The 21,697-nt window shown below is 46.7% G+C and overlaps 1 pseudogene; it reads left to right on the top strand.

Annotated features, from left to right (window-relative positions):
* Nucleotides 1-21,697, top strand: part of LOC142922857 (exosome complex exonuclease RRP44-like) — a 71,290-nt pseudogene that overhangs the window by 20,945 nt on the left and 28,648 nt on the right.

The raw sequence follows: 21,697 nt of genomic DNA on the forward strand, positions 1-21,697 counted from the left end.
ACCTTTGTCTCTCTCACAGCGCGGAGAGGCAGGAATTACACCTTATCACAAGGGGCCATCTGGAAAAGCCAGCCGGGTTTGATGAGGAGACACACCCACCCCACACACGGCAACCAGGCAAACAAGTTTTAAAGAAATTGCAATACAACATTAATAATAACAACGTGTTCACCTTACACGACATTCCATTTTTGAACCTTACAGAACCAAGGGATATGGATTCCAACAATCTGGAAACGGACCTCTTAAACTCAGGATGAAAATTATTTTTCTTTTTAATAATTCCATCATAACAATTCGAACCTCGGTAAACCGAGAGGTGTCGGGAGGACGTAGTTACAAACACGAGTCTTGGCGAGCATGGGACCAAATGGTATTTGAGAAATATAAGTCAAAGTATAAAGAGATAGGTGCTCCCGACCACCTTTGTCTCTCCCAAAGAGCGCGAGAGAGGAATTTCACGCCAGGGCAAACAGATCGTTATCGCAGGAGCCATCTGTACACACACACACATGAACTCACACACACAGACCCCGCCCCCCCCTTTTCCACTGCGCAGAGAGAATTGTCTTTGAATATAACGGTCAGCCGCATTTTTCAAAAGTCAGTGAAGTTAAGTCAAGAGTCAAGACAGATCAGCGAGTCAAGACGTCCACAGGACGAGCAGTCGCATGGAGCGGCTGGCTCCGAGCCTCGCTGAGTAGCGAGGATCGCTGAGTCGCGATGTATCAACGAAAGTGAGTCATACAGCAGTGGAGAGAAACTGCTATCAGCGAATCAGCGCTGAGAGCGCTCGAGGATCTCCACAAAGAAAGCACGTGCAACGTGGCTCAACCAGCAGCGGAAAAGCTTGGGCAGCCACCAACAACTTCAGCAAGCCAGTGACCAAGCGCGTGCGACTTGAGTCATACAGCAGTGGAGGAAACCTGCTGTCAGAGAGCCGCCAACAACCTCAACAAAGAGAGCGCGTGCGACTCGGCTCACTCAGCAGAAGAAAAACTTGACCTGTCGCTCGCGAGCGCAGCGTCAGATACTACAGCAGCGGAAAGAGCGCGCGCCGGCGTAGCTCATCCAGCAGTGGAGGAAACTGCTGTCAGCGAACCAGCACGGGCGCTTTCGCGCATCTTCAAGGAGAAAGAGCGCGGCCAGCAACGCCAAGCAAGAGCGTGCAGCAGCTCAGCCAGCAGTGGAGAGAAACTGCTATCAGCGAACCAGCACGGGCGCGTTCGCGCATCTTCAAGGAGAGGGAGCGCGCGCCACCAGCGTGCCATCAGCACCAGCATCAGCACCAGCGCGTGCCAACAGCGCGCCACCAGCGTGCCACCAGCACCAGCGCGTGCCAACAGCGTGCCACCAGCGTGCTACAGCGCGCAACTTCGCGTCACCAGGGCTGAGAGGGAAGCGGCCCCGCACTCAACGCCCATCGGCGCGACGACGGCGAGCGTCGTGCTGACTCATCCAACCAGCAGTGGACAGAAACTGGCAGCCGTTCGTATGCCCCAACCCCTCCCCCACACTCTTCCCCTCACTCCCCCACCGCGCCGCAACACACAGGAAACACATTTTGGACACACGAGATGCTAACCTCGGCGTCTGCTTTACGCAAAGAATTGAACCAGTGATAACGAAGACACGATACGCAGATCGGGATAATCAAGAAGGGTTGCCACTCCAAGGTGCGGCATTAAAAATCAATTCATAACGAAAAATACTGCTGTCATTGAGTTGCATAATAACCAATCGTCCTACTGTTAAAAACGTGATAAGAATTGACTTGAAGGTCTATGAATGGATGTGGTACTGTGTGGGCAATGTTTAAATACGAATTTACATTATAAGGTTAAGGTTTTGATAGAATAGTTTGCTTGTTTTTAATCTCTCTCTCAACAACCGATCGATTGCGTTACGCGTCGGGAATTAACCACAGGTGCCGCTATCGAGGTGAAACAACGCAATCGTGATGGTATCATGTTAACGCTGTGTTGGAATTCCAAAATCCTGAGATTGAGTTTTTATATTATCCAAAAATTAAAGTTAGCTAGAAATAACATTGATTAAAGCAGAAGGTTTGTGTGTGATTCTTCCTGAAATTCTGCATAATATTGTTCTGCGTATGAGATCTGAATCCTGGGGACCTATCATAAGCACACTATCACCACACATAATCCATCACACACATAATCCATAATGTTCAATCGAGAGTAATCGTATCCTTATCGATAATACGGAATTAAAGAGCAGAGTCGAATCGTCTCTCTCTCATTCACGCTCACAACGCCTGCGTCACTGCATACGATTAATTGCGTCATTCCAATTCATAACACAATCCTCGTCACCGAGGCTCGACCTGATAATCCATAACGACCTGCATTATCATAACCACGCCCACTCGCATAAATTAAAACAATTATCTCTCGAATCAGCATAATTTATGCACATGATTACACTGATTAACATAATTTCGGATAAATTATGCAAATCTCAAATTTCATTTAATTTTCATTATTTTCATCAATTTTCATAACACCTATATATACAACATATTGGGCGCGTCGTCCGGGATCTCTCGCAGACCGTTTATGCTTGAATTAAGGAACAAATCACTGTTGTATTAACCAAGGTTTTATGATCTAACGTTGCCCTGTGACTGTAACGGGTGTAAAGCAAACAAAAAAAACGCACTCTGAAGGGAAATTCCAGAGTAGCAGGGTATAACAAAGACAATTGAAGTAAGATTATTTGCTCGAGTCAAACTGACCACATCCTGTGATACAAGTGTTTTTATACGTGCTCTGAAGGGAATACCAGAGTCACATGAGTCGAACTGATGCATTCTGGATACAACTGTTTTGATATGCACTCTGAAGTGAAATTCCAGAGATGCTCGTATTAAGAGTAATTTTTGAGTGGATTGCGGGATATTGGGAACTTGTACCAAAACGGTCAGGCCGATCTACTACAGAGCAAACAAATCAGGGAGACACATGGAAAGGCAGCTGTATTGATGACATTGGGACACTGCTTAAGAACTGGATAAAATGGGACAAAAGCGAACACGATGTAAAAACTTCAGAAATAGCTACGCTGAACTCAGACCCTCTCGCACAGACAGACAAACAGAGATTATGGAATGAGGAAAAATTCGGAAAAGAAACGGGTGGGGCTGATTACCCCGAAGTCAGAGTCAGACAGAATATTAAAACTAAATCACCAGGAGATTCTGTACTGATAACGCGAGAAAGGACGGAGCCGAATCTCCGAGGCGAACACAACAGAGGCAACTCCCCAGGAAAACGCACACCACGCACAGACGGCCGACACAAATATCGCGACAGGCACGACGCACCAGACAAATATAAATCAAACACCCCACAAAAACCACATAAGTATGAGCCATGGGACAAACATGAGTCACCGAGCAAAGTTGACCCACGTTACAGGCGCAAAATACACTACAAAAATCATGTTAAGCAACGCCACCGTGATGTTAATGACTCATCCGAATCTGACTCGGATGACGATGATCAACTTTCCGAATACTCGTTCAGTAGTAACACTCTGAAATTGATGGACAAAGCTCTCGTCAGAATTCCCTATTTTGATCCACACAATAAGAACAGGGACATTCACACTCACATCGCAACGGTAGAAGCAGAAGCAATGATCAGGGGTCTGAGGAAAACTGATGAAAAAGCGAGTTTGCTGAAACGCAGCTTGCATGGACAGTCCATATCATGGGTAAAGTCGCTACCATACGAGGTTCGGAACGATTTTAAAAAGCTGAGCCTGGCAGTGATTTGGAAGTTTGGAGAATATCTAACACTGTCGGAGGGATTTAACGCTGCAAAATCTATGACCCAGTGTGCAGACGAGGATCCTCGGGATTATCTCATGCGATTTAAAAGAGCGTACTATGCGGGCGATGTGGATCAGTATCACGAAGGTGACAAAAGGTTCAAAATTATGTTTTTTGGATCTTTGAGTCCAGAGATTACAGAAATTGTGGGAATGGTCTTGAATCCAGAGACAGCCTCCTTAGACCACATAGTGGATCGGGCACACATGGCTTGGCTGTACCGGGCTAAAAACAATGATTTCAGAGCACACAGTGAACGGGACAAGGCAACCAGCCTATCAGAGGAAAATAAAAAACATGTGAGGCATTTGATGCACGCAGGCCCACAGTGCAGAAAACAAAAAGCACCCACGGATTACCAACATAATTACATGCACGGGTGGTCAGATAACAATTACACGAGACAATGGCACACAGACCGGGAGCGATCGCAGCATGCAGGGACGCGTATTTGCGAGAATCGCAACGCGTGGAGACCACGAGCAAAGTCAGACCAGTTCCCAATTCCACGGCACACAGGCCAGGAGCGTTCGCAGCGTGCAGAGACGCGTATTTGCGACAATCGCCACGGGTGGAAGCAAAGAGCAGGACCATATCTTCACCCAATGCAGCGGCACACAGCCGGCCAAAATTACCCACACAGATGGCGAGATAACAATTACGGTCGACAGTGGCACATAGAGAATGGGCGGCCACGACACACAAAGACACATAATCGCGAGAATCACGGCGTGTATAGGCCAAGAGCAGAATCACGCCGATTCCCCATTCCACGATACACAAGGGGCACACATGGCTTGGCTGTAACAAAGAGGGTGACATGGGCACGTGATAAATCGCTCACACCAGTTGAGAGGAAAATGACAGGGAAAGAGGTGTCCGCTGATCTGAAAAAAAAATCACAGCCCTTGGAAAAAATCAAGCAGGCTGGAGGTTACAAACAGAACCAGGAGGGGAACCATGATTGTGGAAAACTAAATGCGCCATGCACACGCTTTGATGTGGTAGGGAACGCGAGAGTCGCTCCCGTGGTGAACCCACCTATTGAACAAGGAAAATTAACCATGAAGCGTGATCTAACAGGAAATGATAACCAACAGGATCGGGAGGAGAAACATGCTTGTTTGGTAAATGGAAACGTGATCAATTGTGTCGCAAAATTGCGTGAGAGTACAGTAAAAGTGCCAGGGAAACGCGTTACGGAGACAAAAATCCATGATGGATTGGGGAATGTGTGGAAATCCAGCACACGCAAAAAACATGGAATCGAATCGAGGCACGGAATCGGATCGTGGTACGGAGTCAGCAAATCTGCACATGGCTGCGGAGAAGGCAAATTACCCCAACAGTCGAGCACGGAAACTCGTGTTGTGTACTAATCCTGGTGGCGTACGACATGGCTTCACGCCACATAAACCCACAGGGAAGGCGAGGGATAAAAAAAATTACCGATACGAACCAAGGAATCGTGCTCATTTGGCTAAAGCCATACCGACGATGAACCAAAACGACGATGTGATGATGTTGCATGGAAAGGTCACAGGTTACTCTAAAATACCTGGTCATGAGAAAAATTATTCTGCACTCTTGACCAAAGGTGGCAGTAAGGTTGCCAATAACTTGGTAAACATTAAACAAAGAGATGCCAGGAGGGAAACGGTGTACCACCGGGCTCGAAACCGCTATCCAGTGTTTCCCAGGAACTGAAACAAAAATCAAAGTAGCAATAATTGATAACAACCGATGTAACATGTTGCCTTTATTTTTTTCTTTTTCCTGTTCTTTTATTTTCTTATTTCAAATGTAATCATGCTGTGACACGTACGCGCACGTTGTAAGGAAAAATCAGTCAACTCGAGGAATGTCGATGGTTCGAGATGGAAAAGGCATTTTTCTTTTATTTTTAAAAATAATCCGTGGCAGACCACCGATCATTTTTAAAAGGGTGGTGTGTTGTATATGAGCCTTTTCCAAAATTGATATTAACAATAATATTTGCCGTTATATATCTTATTTTTTTTCAACAAACGAAAAAAAATAATTAATAAAACCCGTAAGCCAGGCACACGAAAAACCAGGTGTCGGTCATAAACAGGCCATTAATAAATAAAGAAATAATAAAACTCTCGAGGCGAGGATGTTAGCAGCTATCTGCGAAGATCTCCAGATGAACAAGAGTTTGATGTGCCCTAAGGGAGGTCACGCAGAGGGAAGCCCTCCGCAAGCCAGAAATGAGGACGCCCACGGGTTAAACTATTTTTTTTAAACAACGGTTCAAATTTAAAATGCAATAACAAGAATAAGCTAAAGTTAGCGGTCCTCGCGCTCACTCCAATCAAGACCAGGCCACCAGATACATCAGTGAATTATTATCCAATAATTAATTCGCTATCAAATGATTTTCACCTTTAATACTTTTACTGTTAAAACAAAGCTTGGAGACAAAATACCGAGTCACATCAAAGGTTATCGAGAAGGAATGAGGCGAACGGGCAAACTTACGAAAGAGTTTAAACAATATCCCAAGCAACCCCGACCACCTTTGTCTCTCTCACAGCGCGGAGAAGCAGGAATTACACCTTATCACAAGGGGCCATCTGGAAAAGCCAGCCGGGTTTGATGAGGAGACACACCCACCCCACACACGGCAACCAGGCAAACAAGTTTTAAAGAAATTGCAATACAACATTAATAATAACAACGTGTTCACCTTACACGACATTCCATTATAGAACCTTACAGAACCAAGGGATATGGATTCCAACAATCTGGAAACGGACCTCTTAAACTCAGGATGAAAATTATTTTTCTTTTTAATAATTCCATCATAACAATTCGAACCTCGGTAAACCGAGAGGTGTCGGGAGGACGTAGTTACAAACACGAGTCTTGGCGAGCATGGGACCAAATGGTATTTGAGAAATATAAGTCAAAGTATAAAGAGATAGGTGCTCCCGACCACCTTTGTCTCTCCCAAAGAGCACGAGAGAGGAATTTCACGCCAGGGCAAACAGATCGTTATCGCAGGAGCCATCTGTACACACACACACATGAACTCACACACACAGACCCCGCCCCCCCCTTTTCCACTGCGCAGAGAGAATTGTCTTTGAATATAACGGTCAGCCGCATTTTTCAAAAGTCAGTGAAGTTAAGTCAAGAGTCAAGACAGATCAGCGAGTCAAGACGTCCACAGGACGAGCAGTCGCATGGAGCGGCTGGCTCCGAGCTTCGCTGAGTAGCGAGGATCGCTGAGTCGCGATGTATCAACGAAAGTGAGTCATACAGCAGTGGAGAGAAACTGCTATCAGCGAATCAGCGCTGAGAGCGCTCGAGGATCTCCACAAAGAAAGCACGTGCAACGTGGCTCAACCAGCAGCGGAAAAGCTTGGGCAGCCACCAACAACTTCAGCAAGCCAGTGACCAAGCGCGTGCGACTTGAGTCATACAGCAGTGGAGGAAACCTGCTGTCAGAGAGCCGCCAACAACCTCAACAAAGAGAGCGCGTGCGACTCGGCTCACTCAGCAGAAGAAAAACTTGACCTGTCGCTCGCGAGCGCAGCGTCAGATACTACAGCAGCGGAAAGAGCGCGCGCCGGCGTAGCTCATCCAGCAGTGGAGGAAACTGCTGTCAGCGAACCAGCACGGGCGCTTTCGCGCATCTTCAAGGAGAAAGAGCGCGGCCAGCAACGCCAAGCAAGAGCGTGCAGCAGCTCAGCCAGCAGTGGAGAGAAACTGCTATCAGCGAACCAGCACGGGCGCGTTCGCGCATCTTCAAGGAGAGGGAGCGCGCGCCACCAGCGTGCCATCAGCACCAGCATCAGCACCAGCGCGTGCCAACAGCGCGCCACCAGCGTGCCACCAACACCAGCGCGTGCCAACAGCGTGCCACCAGCGTGCTACAGCGCGCAACTTCGCGTCACCAGGGCTGAGAGGGAAGCGGCCCCGCACTCAACGCCCATCGGCGCGACGACGGCGAGCGTCGTGCTGACTCATCCAACCAGCAGTGGACAGAAACTGGCAGCCGTTCGTATGCCTCAACCCCTCCCCCACACTCTTCCCCTCACTCCCCCACCGCGCTGCAACACACAGGAAACACATTTTGGACACACGAGATGCTAACCTCGGCGTCTGCTTTACGCAAAGAATTGAACCAGTGATAACGAAGACACGATACGCAGATCGGGATAATCAAGAAGGGTTGCCACTCCAAGGTGCGGCATTAAAAATCAATTCATAACGAAAAATACTGCTGTCATTGAGTTGCATAATAACCAATCGTCCTACTGTTAAAAACGTGATAAGAATTGACTTGAAGGTCTATGAATGGATGTGGTACTGTGTGGGCAATGTTTAAATACGAATTTACATTATAAGGTTAAGGTTTTGATAGAATAGTTTGCTTGTTTTTAATCTCTCTCTCAACAACCGATCGATTGCGTTACGCGTCGGGAATTAACCACAGGTGCCGCTATCGAGGTGAAACAACGCAATCGTGATGGTATCATGTTAACGCTGTGTTGGAATTCCAAAATCCTGAGATTGAGTTTTTATATTATCCAAAAATTAAAGTTAGCTAGAAATAACATTGATTAAAGCAGAAGGTTTGTGTGTGATTCTTCCTGAAATTCTGCATAATATTGTTCTGCGTATGAGATCTGAATCCTGGGGACCTATCATAAGCACACTATCACCACACATAATCCATCACACACATAATCCATAATGTTCAATCGAGAGTAATCGTATCCTTATCGATAATACGGAATTAAAGAGCAGAGTCGAATCGTCTCTCTCTCATTCACGCTCACAACGCCTGCGTCACTGCATACGATTAATTGCGTCATTCCAATTCATAACACAATCCTCGTCACCGAGGCTCGACCTGATAATCCATAACGACCTGCATTATCATAACCACGCCCACTCGCATAAATTAATACAATTATCTCTCGAATCAGCATAATTTATGCGCATGATTACACTGATTAACATAATTTCGGATAAATTATGCAAATCTCAAATTTCATTTAATTTTCATTATTTTCATCAATTTTCATAACACCTATATATACAACACACCCCCTTGTGTGCCGTGCCGGCCTTCATCTGTCCTCCTCGCCAACAGCACTTGCCCCAACAGTCTGTTAAGGCTACATTGGAGATATGTCTTTGTGTTTTGTGTAGGGCCCCACGCTGTGCGTGGAGGGCATCGCGCTGAACATGTTCGACCGCGTGTGCGTGCGCGTGTCGCTGGATTCGTCCAACCTGCAGCACCAGCGGATCCGCATGCACCTCGTCCGCCCGGAGGTACTCACCGTGCGGCGCGACGCGCAACCTCGGAATACCACCGATTTGTATTGTGACCATGCTGCTGTTGCTGCTTGCTGCGCCAGCAGTAGTGCACAAAAAACAAACGCTCGCCGCATCGGAACGTCAGCGGGCCGAAAATTAATGGCACAAGCCACAGCATAGCGCTTGTTGCCATGCAACCCAAACTGTGGGACCGTATCGTAAACCCATAGAGACACAGAGATACATAGGAGATACAGAGAGACCCATTATGATTCCTCGAGATTCATAGAGACTCATACAGATACATATCAGTGCATTAAAAACAAGTTACTGTACGATTGTGGCCATGCAACCCAAACTATGGACCACATTTTACACCACTGTAGTCTGCGCTCCTTCAATGGAGGGGGTGGCAAGATGACACAAACTCTCTCCTGAGGCTCTCCCGTGGCTATCAGACCCATACATTGGCATTTAGCCCCTGAACGTAATATATGTTTGAGCTGCAGTCTGTTGTCCTATACCTCCTGTAACTGGCAAATTGGATATAACGCGATGATGAATGTATGAAGGAACGCATTTTTTGTATAACGCGGATCCTAACTGGATTTAACTCGGTTGAATGAATGGAACTACGTCGCGCGAGTAGGAATAAGCGGTCGTAACGGCTGCCTCGGCGTAGCATCACACAAAGCGGGATGCTGCTGGATGCTTCTAGATGCTACCCACGTTCCTTAGTCTTTGTTCAGCCTGTGTTACGCATCTCACGCGTTATTGCGGACTGCGCTTTACCCCATATAATATATATTATTTATTATAACACGATTTTTCCAAAACGTGGTGTTCTTGAGGTACGCAACTACCGTATTATAGAACAGACTGTATATCCAAAGACTATGGGATACTATCCCTACCTATATCAGTTGTGACTGTCCGTGTGTTTAAATCCAGCTTGAAAACGTCGTTATTAATTGGCTTTTCCTGGATTCTGATTGGTTATTACTGTGAGGGGAATCATTATAATTAGCTTTTATTGCATTTTGCATGCTGTGTAAAGTGTCAGTATCACTATCATTGTTATTATCGGCTTTTACTTTATTTGTATTGGCTTGTATCTATACTTGAGTAGTTTTTTAATGTCCAGTGCTTTTTTGAGATGTTTCCATATGCAAGGTGCTGTATAAAATAGATTTTTATTATGGCCCTAGTTCATTGCACAAGAAGGGCCATTATCTGAAACGTGACCTATTTAAATGATCGTTTGGGGCTGCTGTTGATGAATGCGAGTTCTCAAGATACCAAGCTAAGTCAGGGTGTGGGAGCCTTGGTAGATATCAGATTTCTTAACAAAACTCCATGAGTCTGTTCTGCATGGGTTTCCTCCGGGTTCTCTGGTTTCCTCCCATATCTAAAAATAAGCATGCGTTGAAACTGGTATTAAGGTAGTTTACGTATCGCCATGGGCGGCAGGGTGGCACATTGGTAAACCCTTGCGTCTTGCAGCAAGAAAACTGGGTTTGATTCCCAACTAGAGTGTTACTGTGTGGAGTTGTTAAGTTTTTCAGTGTTAATAAGTGTAATAATAACGTATCACTTGTGTTGGAAATACCCGCATGTGTGTGTGTGAGAGCATTGGTGTAGTGGTTAGCACGCTGCGCTATGAACCCGGCAACCCAATTCCCACTCACCGCCAACACCAGTGAGGATTATCTGAACTGCTGTTTTGCCTACCCAAGGTCAACTCTTTCTTAAATGAGTACCTGGTGCAGTGTGTAAACATCAGCACTGGGGAGAGGTGTTGGCCACTTACCCCCTCGTGGGCCATGCCGTCTAACAGCAGCACAGTCTGTTAAAGGCTTATTTGGGTGACTATCTTCGTTGTACGTTTGTGCCATTTGTGTGTCCGCTGTCACAGGTTCCAGGCTACAACCCTGCGGAGTCTACCCCATGGGGCTCGCCTTCTCCCCGGCCTAAGAAACCCAGACAGCACTAGTGTATCGTGGATGCGGTGTCAACAAGATGTCGGAGCAGGTGCATGAGTGGGCACACACTCTGGGTTTTACATCTGCAGAGTTAATTAAGTGTACATTGTGCTCGCAAGCAGAGGTGAACAATTGAAAAAAGCAGTGGCGGTTATGAGAATTGCTACCCTGAAGTAACAGACGGTTTGAACTCTGAACTTGCAATCCAGAGGTCACCGGTTCTTTGTTCTCCTGTCGCAGCAGTTCAAACGGTAGCGCAATTTTTTTTTATTTAGAATTTTTACCTTGCCAACCAGTACAATCAGCCAATTAAGGTGTATACGCATCAAGATGTATGAAAGGTTTAGGATATATTCTTAGCTCTTTCGGTAAAGTCGCGTTGAAGGGAAACAATAAAATAATATATATTTTATTATTATTACGTTGAAGGGAAACAATAACATAATAAAATATATATTTTATTATTATTTTATTGTTTCCCTTCAACGTGACTTTACCGAAAGAACTAAGAATATGAATTACTGCAGTCACGAAAGCTTTAAATCAAAGGTTTAGGATATCTTATGCCCAACTTCTTTGCCAGCCAAGACACTGACCCCCTTGTGATGAAGGTGATTTCACAAAAATATTGGTTACTGAATCGGTGGTGTTTATTGACTAACGCAGCAGCGTCCAACCCACAAAGCACTGTGATCCATTCTGGTATATCTCAACATGTTCCGTGATCTACCAGCAATATATGACCAGCAGTTACCCGGATGGATTTAACCGACTAATAGAACACTGTAGACATGCCAAGTGCTAGTGCAATCTATTGGTTTAAAATATATATTATTAATCCATGAATTCTTAGTCGGGGATTTTGTTTTGCCATCTGCTATAACAAGAAATGCTTTATATTAGAGGTGTTTATTCCTATTTGTCCCGAGATCCACAATCAAAATCTTTTGCGATCATCCACCCATGGATCGCGATTCACATATCGGCTACCACTGATCTAACAGTTGAAAACCAGTTTAACATGTAGGCTTTCGCGACCAATATCCATAACACGGGTTTTTTGGGTTAGATCGCGTAATAAATATTTAAATGTGTCGGTAAACCCGCCACCACCCGACACAGCCAATTCGAAAGGTTTGTCACATTAACAGAACGTGCCAATTCGGTACTAGTAACATCACACCGGTGTCTTGGAGAGCAAAGCCACAACATTTACAATCTGAGTACAATGTTTCACCAGTATTTACAACCAGCTTCATCAGGCGACAGCCAGATTCGTGGAGAATCCTCGTCCCTTAATGCGCATGCATAATGTGTGTTGATTAACATATAAATAACCCAATCGGCAATGGATACCCATAGTCAATGCATTCATTGATTCCCCTCCCAATTCGCGAAAGAAGTGCTCACAAGTGATGGCTGTCGCCTGATGAAGCTAGTTAGTGCTGGCGAAATGTTGTACTTAGATTGTAAATGGTGTGGCTTTGCTCTCCAACACACTGGTGGACTGTACTAGTAACGAATTGACATGTTCTGTTTACGTGACAAACCTTACTAATTGGCTGTCGGGTGGTGGTGGGTGTAACAACACATTTATATATTTAAACGATCTAACCCATAAAATGTGTATTATAGTTGAAAACCTACAATTGTGCCAGGTTTGGCCTGTCGGAGTGGGCCATTAGGGTGGCCACTCGGAGGGCAAAGCTCTGGGGAATCCGAGCAAGAGCTTCGAAGTATGATTGTGCACGGTGATACCCGCAGGGGTCTCGTGATGGATGGCAAATTGAAGATTTTTTTATCGCGAGAGGATTCCCTGCAAGGGATGTTAGGTTACTTATTCTTGTGAGGATGCCATTTACTGTATGAAGGGGCAGCGGTCAGCTGCATAGAACATAGTATAAAATTCCCCGAGCTGTTGCTGTTTAAATCGTCGGTTTAACGGAGAATTTCACCTCAGGTTTTTTTACACAGCTGCCCCACCCCTCATCGGACTCTGTGCAATCACACAAGGAATGTTTTTTGGAAAAAATGTCGGTGTCAGAAAATTTTAAGGTTTAATCGTTTACAAATGTGCATTTCGTTACAGCTTCTCTTGTCCTTTAGACGTGCAAAGATAATTTCTGACAAAATATTGACACGTTTTCAAATTGTTTCGTAAATGGTCATAACTTTGCTCACGTATATACAGTACTTGGGCAATAATTCTGAGCTCCTGGAGTACTGGTAAAGATTTAAGCGAGTTGATGTCTTTGCGACTTTGTGTAAATGTGTTTAACATTTTTTAGCTGAATCGTATATTTACAAGCATGTACACACGAGTTATACGCGTTTATATACAAAATTAAACCGATTTATTTTCCATACATCTTGTTATTTTGGTTACTTTAAGTTACGTTTTCCACTGCTGGATGAACATCTCGCCACGTGATGTTGGATGCCAGCTTTAGTTTGACCATACTTCACCATGCTGGTCACTGTTGGATGATAATAATGTCCACTTGCAATGCACCACCGCGCAGTATTCACTCGCCTTCGAATCGAGTCCTGCACCGCCGTTTCACATGCAAATTTGATTCTCAATCCCTGGGCCAACTTGCTCCTGATTAGCATGCGATTTGCCACATTTCGATCTCGGAGGTGATTAAATGCGCCGGCTTCCAGGCTTGTTGAGCCGCTCGGAGCCCAATTAACGAAAATTGTTGCCAAAGCAAAAGCGTGAGCTCGAATGTTTGTCCGTGTTCTTTTCAAACCACCAGTCGAACGCCGGCCTCTGCCCACTCCGACCGTGTGCAGGCCCTGGCCGTCGGGGAGGCCCTCATGGTGCCTCACGGCAAACGTGGGGCCCGGGTGGGCGCGTCGACGGTTGATCGCGTACAGGCGGTGCAACTCCCACAAATGAAACATCACACCTTGCTGATCTCGTGTCCAGGAGCATAAACGATCATCACGCAAACTCCGGTCATCCTCGCAGCAGCAGCAGCTCTTGGCCATCGAACAAAGACGATCACCGCTTCCTTCCGATATTAGAAGCCACGAGCTATGAACGACTCGGAGGTTCGAGCAACCACAGCCGAGTGGGAAGGCAGCAGCAGCCCAGGCGGTGAGCCAGCTCCAAAATCCCCCAAGCACTGAAGTTCTCGATTTAGTACATTGAAAAACACGACAGTAAGTGAAACAACGTAAATCGAAACCAATTTTGCCATTCACTTGACGAGCCGTCCATAAATGACGTCACGCAATTTTTGACCTCGTCACTCGGCGTCACAAAAAGTCAGACCCCCCCCCCTCAAATATGGCGTCACAAAGCTCTGCCCCCCCCCAAAACCATATTTCCATTTTGAAAATAAAACATGCTTCAACTATTGCCATTGTAGTGCGTGGCGCTGCACTGATGTAGGAGTGTTATAACAATTAGTGTTATAACAATTCTATACTTAAAGTTGCGCATTTTGATGTGACGTCACATTTCCCAAACCCCCCCCCCTCCCCCACGTCACACATCGTCACAAATGTCTGACCCCTGACCCCCCCCCCCCCCCGAGGTGCATGACCGCGTTACCGTGTTCATTCTGTGGTGAAGGGATGAAGAAAAGGAAGAGGGAAAAGCATCCAGCGTCGCCGCACGCAGGCAACGTGTATATCACAGTGGTAAAAATATAAAAATACACATATGTAGTGGGTTCCACGGAGACTGGAGACGTCTTTAGAGGCAACACGGTTTATTTGTAACTATGAACAGAACTCCCCTTAACTCCCACTATCTAGGGAGGTACAGCCTCCGGGCTAGCGTGCCCTCGCACTGATCAAACCTGGCTCTCAGCCCTCTGGCTATCTGTGCCCTAGGGGAGGCTAACTGACCCGACCCAGCCAAGGTACGGGTCCTGACCACTGGTCCGAGCTCGGCGCGGCCCTTACAAGGACATTGGGCTCGAGGTCCCAGGGTCCTAGCTAGGGAGGCTACTCTGACCCGACCCAGCCAAGGTGCGGGTCCTGACCACTGGTTCGCGCTCGGCCCCGACCCTTATAAGGATGTCGGGTCCCAGGGTCCTAGCTAGGATGGTCTTCTGTTCTTCGTCTTCGGAGCACTGCCCCGAGCTGTCCCAGAGGTGCCCCTTTAATACACCTCTCGGGGGCTCTCCGCCCCCGGTGCCGCCCCCTCTCTAGAACCTTCCAGGGGGCTCTGGAAGAACCCCCCAACCCCTCACCTGGGGCCTGGCTCTCTCTGTCCTTCCCCAGCTCAGGGTGGCACCCCCTATGGGCTTGTGCCCGCAACTGCAGGTAAGTATACCGACGGTATAGGATGTGCATTTATTACGCTACATCTATGCGAGAGAGGTTGTGGACAAGAGTCTGCTCTGCGGGAAGCAAGCATTGCCATACGAATGAGATGAGCTCGCGTTCGATGCGGGCAGTCTTGAGGACGACCGTCGACAGGCACGCGTGGAGGCACGCCGTGGTCACAGCGCAGCGCCGACAAGTGTAGGTGGTGATGGCCCAGTTGTAGAGAGGAATGCCGGAGCTTCGAGCAGATGTAGCCGAATGTAGGATAGAGCATCTTGAGGAGCGTTGCCCTCGACCCCCTCCGGGAGGCCGTATGGTTTACTTGGCACTCCCGTCCCTTAGAGTCCAGTCTGATGTAAGCCTCCTCAGGTTCCAGCAGCCTGGCTTCGTAGGTCTTCATTGCACCGCTCTGCTCGTCTAGCATAGTCTGAAGGGTCATATGTGGCTGCCTCCTGAATCTTCACCCTCCTGCAAACCTTACTCGACATCTCGTTGAGGACCCGAAGAAGGGCAGTATTCTCTTTGTTTTTTTTTTTACAAAAGGGCTTGTAAGAGCTCTCGTTCCTCCCACCGGGATCTCTGGTGTCAACTTGAACGGGGTGGGTGGGGGGGAGACAAAGCTATGGCTTTTTTCCCAGGGGATCTTCTTCCATGGAGCACAAAGATACAGGCGGAAGGTCCCCTTGGCCTAGCCATGAGGTCAGGCTCGAGTTGCTTACTGAGGACCCTACACCTAAGGAGGCTGTGGATCGCCCTAGGAAGCTCCAAAGTAAAAAAAAACAGCTTTCCAAGGCCCCCTATAAAGTGCCTGAGGCCAGGTAGAAAAATAAGAAAACTATCAAACAGGAAAGCGAGTGGTTATGTTGGGTCGAAAAAGGTAATGTTCTAATGTAGGGGTTGGAGCGGTCATTGCTGCTTACTCGACCATGACGTCACTGCAACTCGTTTGATTAACACTTTTAAAAGAAAAAATCACAACGCGCACTGAACATATTATTCCGAATCGGTTTTACCACCACTACCACCATGACACAGTGGCAAGGCTGGCACATCGCAGTGCAGCTGCTAGGCTGAATCATATGAATACATATAATCAAATCTAGAAATATCCTGTATGTACCCAGGAGAGCCACATTGAGTCTCGAGACTCATTATTAGCTCCGTGCTGCATTAAGATGTTTGGACAATTTCAAGCATCAGGGTTCGGCACGTAGGAGGAAACCGGAGAAACGCGCAGATGTTGTGAAGCTGGCTTGGTGGTAGAAGTCAGTCCAGAACATTTGGCCCCACACCTATCACTGTAACGAATCAGTGTTCTACGGGAGCATTCTAAGCGAGGACTGATTGTATTAAAATCTACTTTGATCTACGAATCGTAATGTATCAATAATGTTAACGTGTAACATGCCCCATGGTTTTTCTTAATTTGGAAGGAGGGAACAACGGATGATCTGTGTGCTGATGATGTTGGTGATGATCTCGTAATGGCTGTTCACTTCAAGGAGTGGGAGAGTCTGATGGTGAACCTGGATCGTGCCAATAAGAGGTAGGGCCTTACCATTCGCCCTACCAAACAAATCAAAGCAGTACCTGCCTTGATATTTTGTATGTCTTCAAGGACTCCACCCCCTCAACTCCGCATGATAGGTAGTTGTGGAAAGAGTGGAGGTATTCCCATATCTGGGCAGTTGTTTATGACCAGCTCCGATTTCAGAGCGGAGGTCTTACTCTGAATTAGTTCAGTGGCATATCCTTTTTTTCAGCTGCTTAGTGCTGTATAAAAGTTACATGGCCTATCACTTCATACAAAGCTCTGGTTCTTTTCTGCCACACTTGTCCTCTCCCTCCCAGCTATAACCTCCCGAAAGCAACATTTGACCTTTGTTTTGGCGTGACAAACACCAGTGAAAGCAAAACACCGAAAGTGTAATGACTACACGTAATGCAAGAATCTCAGTTGTATTTCTCAACGGGTATTGAATATGAAGTCCCAGGAGTGGTGAAGGTGCATCAACCTGCAGACCCACAGGTGGCAGCGGTGGATTGGCCTGCAGACGTTGGGGTGGTGGTGGATTGGCCTGCAGACCTTGGAGTGGTGGTGGATTGGCCTGCAGACGCTGGGGTGGCGGCGGTAGATCGGCCTGCAGATGTAGGGGTAGCGGCGGTGGATCTTCCAGCAGTAGCCGACCAGTGAAGTTCTCGAATAAATTTACGCAATTTGCCGAACCTGGTGGCTTTGGCACAGGCGGTGGTGGATCTCCCAGCAAAAGCTGGGGAGGCAGTGGTGCATCTGCCAGCATGAGCTGGGTTGGGATGACAACGTTGGATCTCCCGGCAGCAGCCGGGGCGGTGGTGGCGGTGTTGGAGATGCCAGCAGCAGCCGGGGTGGCAGCGCTGAATCTGCCAAAATCAAGCGCCATGGCGGTGGGGGTGAATAATATGCCAGAAGCAGTCGGGGTGGGGGTGTCGATGCATCTCCCAACAGCATCCCTGGTGGTGGCGGCGGAACTGCATGTGGCTGCCAGGATGGCGTTGGAGGCAGTGGTGGTGTTGGTGGAGACCGTGGCCGTGGCTTTCTCCAGCTCCTTGAGCTATCAACGCATCATTTCCAACTGCAGATGGCGCTCCACATTTTCCCGTTTGTATACTTGAGTGCAGGGAAACATTCGACAGTTTGATCAACATTAGCCCCTACACGAGCCTTCTAATCATTGCAACTCTTCAAACTATATCGCTTATATAATGTACATCATTTCAGTCACAACAAAAATTACATAAACACATCGGGGCTGTGAAAATTACGGCTTCGTATTACCAATATCTTGCCTGTCCAGAGAAGCCCATGAACTAACGTTGTACATACAAACTCATAGACTCAGAGGCCCATAGACTGAGTCACAAATAGCAGTGGATAGGGCCCGGAATGGTGTGGTGTTAGTGAAAATATGAACCCAACTGCGTCCTTTTCAATGGAACCAGGGACCCAAGTGTCATCATAGGCTTTCCCTCGCAATCGAGGATTGCCTTCCAGAGAAAATTTGGATTTTCTGTGGGTCCAAAGATGGCTGAAGAGACCAATCTGGGATCGACAGATTCTGCCGCAACTCTGGCACATGTGTCCAGAAATAGTGGTGGGTGGAACTGCATTAGTCGGGCTGCAGGCTGTTGTTTCCGCCATTCCCACTTTTTCTGTTTCTGCTATTAAGTTTTAAAATGTTTGGCTTCTTGAAATAGACTGTCTCCATCTGAGGTGATCCTGGGAAAGATACTCCCTTGAGTTAGTGTCGATGGAGCACTTCTTCATGTTGGACTTGAGGACATCCTTGAAGCACTTTCTCTGACGAACTACATTCTCCCACTTTTGGTTAATCAAGTTTGACAGTTTTTCATTGAGGCATTGGTTGAAGAGGTCTTGCTTAATGGAGTCCTATAAAGCTTCAATGTTAATCTTCTGTAGACATCTCTTCTGATGAAGCCGTCACTTGCGAGCCAGTTTTATGAGCATGGTTGAGCAGATGAGTCAATGATCAGTCCAGCCACCAGCAGCTACTAGAACAGCCTGGATGATGCAGACATCTTTGGGATCCTGTTCATGGACAATGACGTAATCGATCAAGTGGCGGTGCTTAGATCACGGATGATGCTATGATGTTTTGTATTTGTTTTTCTGGCGTAACAGGGTGTTGATGATGATGACTCCATTTTCCGAGCATTTAGTCAAGGGAAGGATGCCGTTGGAATTGACTTTACCCACTCCTTCTTTCCCGATGGTTCCATTACAGAGGTTTATGTTTCTTCCAACTCTGGCATGCATATCACCGAGCAGAATAAGTTTGTCTCCCACAGGAACAGTAGAAAGGACCTGATCAAGGTTGACGTAACATTCATAATCGGAGTGAAGAATCAGGGCATATACGCTGATGACAGTAGAATATTGGCTCCCCACCAGTTTGAGACATAGAGTCATGAGGCGCTCACTCATCAAGTAAATTCTTGATGGAGAAACCAACTCTGTGCAGCCGCCGCTGTTCTTCCTGTCTGCCTTTCCAGAAGAGGGTACAGCCAGCTCCTTGTTCCTTGAGCTGCCCCTTCTCTTCTCGTCGAGTATCATTGAGGGCAGCTACGTCAGTGTTGTGTCGTCTGAGTTTCCGGGCCACGATTAAGGTGCAGCATTCTGGGCGTTCACTTTTAGTCTTGTCCATAAGGGTCCTGACATTCCAGTTCCCAAAGGTAATTATCTGACTTTTAGTTTTGTTTCCACCACAGTAATGGGGATCCTTCTGAACGTGGTTATCCAGTCCGGAAGAAGTGAGACAGACTATGTTTAGGGCCACTTTCCTAGCTCCTTCCCCACGTGGGGTGAGCAGAGTGGATCATTTGAAAGGACTTCTTAGTCGCAGGTACAGCTGCAGAAACACACTCTTGTTTCTGCTGAGTGTTAGACGACCTTCTTGTAGCTGCCACTAGAAGCTTCCAGACTTCACAATCAAGCTCCCGTCGTCACTAGCTGGTCACCAAAAACACTGTATTGAATGGGCCAGAAGATGTTGTTCCTTTAATGAAACACGCCTGTGCATGATTTATTTTATTGTGGAGAAGCTAATAATTGTTTTTTTACCCTGTTATCTGGCAACAAAACTGACACCTGTTTTTTACAAGGAGTCATGTTTGCATTGACCACAATACCCGCGGTCGGAATGCAAACAAAAAACATAACTCTGATAATGTATGCACTGTCCTTGAAATTGATTGGTCCACACCCGAGACAGCTTTCCTTAGAGCCTAGTCTCACATGGTGTTGGACCAGATGACGCCAAAAAGCTGTTGTACAGTAGCTTCCACACAGTTCTTGAGAGAATGGGACCATGAATCCAATGGCAAGGAGACCAGTACGATTGGAGATATCGTTCTGCTGCAGTCTTGGTCCGCCTTCACAGCTGTTGAGATGTTAACATCTTCTTCCTCCTGCTCTGCTGTTGAGGACTTGTTAACCCATGGCTGGTGGCAGACATGCTTATTATAATGGCGGCCTATACTCGCCATGTGGAAGCATCGTTAAAGGGTATATGTCGCTTTTCAAGAGGAAAACCATTGGCATTTTCAGTCCTAACCACACCCTGGTGGTGCTGTCACTGCTTGGTCCACAACTGCTTATCCGCCAGGGTTGCCGCTGCTTATTTTGCAGCTAAAGTTCACAGAAGGTCGTTCCACTATCCACCACCTGCGGATACGCTGGGTCCCTGATATACAATACCCTGGCGTCTACAAACTAAGCCGTGTCTGTGGCAGTAGTTACATTGGGGAAACTAACCGACATGTCTCGGACTGTGTTCATGAGCATAAGGAAGATTTGAAACACGGTAGGACCAACACGGTAGCCTTGGCTGATCATTGTTTTAATGCGGTTGGCTCACACGCCAATTGATTTCTCTAAGACGAAGGTACTTTGTAAGCCCACTGGCTATCAAAAAAATTCGTTCATGAAGCCATCCACATATACAGACACAGTCACATTTTCGACCGAGACGATGGGTACAAACTCAGCAATCATTGGAAGAACGTCATCAACCAGTTTAAGTCATAACTGGTGTTGTTCTCATCCTGCCACCTTCCGATGTTAGTTTTTATTTTCCCCGTAGGTTCGGCTCTCCGATCTTACATTAACAGGTGAAACAAATTTCACACCAACATAGCCCCTTCCGCATGCTGACCTAGACGTGGCGGCAGCTCTGCGATCTTACATTAACATGCCAATCTCTCACATTAACCTAACCACCTCCGCGCCCTCGTCATGAAGGCCGCTCTCCGATCTTACATTAATGTGCTAATTTCTCACATTAACATCACTAGCCACATCGTTTATGACCCTTGGGCTACACCCATTTTCAACCTTTAAAACAGTCTGCCTCAGCAGCTTTCCCCCTCTTTTTTCTTCCTGATGACGATCACTTGTGTTGTGATTAAAACGTCAGAGCTTTTTTGTTTATTTTATTTTTATTAATTTGAACCTATCTACGTGACTTTACCGAAAGACCCAAATAATATGAATTCCTGCAGTCACGAAAGCTTTAAGTCAAGATTTATAGTAATAACTCTTCCTCAGATCTAATTAGATGAAATCATTACCAGATGTATTTGCACCATTCCTACAATGCAAGGCTCTCACGAAGGTGATATGTTTTACAGACGGGTAGAGTGTGCCATGGTTTCACATTAAGGGCAATGCTGCTCTGTGGTTTTAACCAATTGGATAATTGGAAAGTATTATTTAAAGTCTGGT

This window comes from Petromyzon marinus, unplaced genomic scaffold (assembly GCF_048934315.1).
Source record: "Petromyzon marinus isolate PM22_M1 ecotype Great Lakes invasive population unplaced genomic scaffold, UKy_Petmar_22M1.pri1.0 PM_Scaffold_19, whole genome shotgun sequence".
In the NCBI taxonomy this organism is placed as follows: domain Eukaryota; kingdom Metazoa; phylum Chordata; class Hyperoartia; order Petromyzontiformes; family Petromyzontidae; genus Petromyzon; species Petromyzon marinus.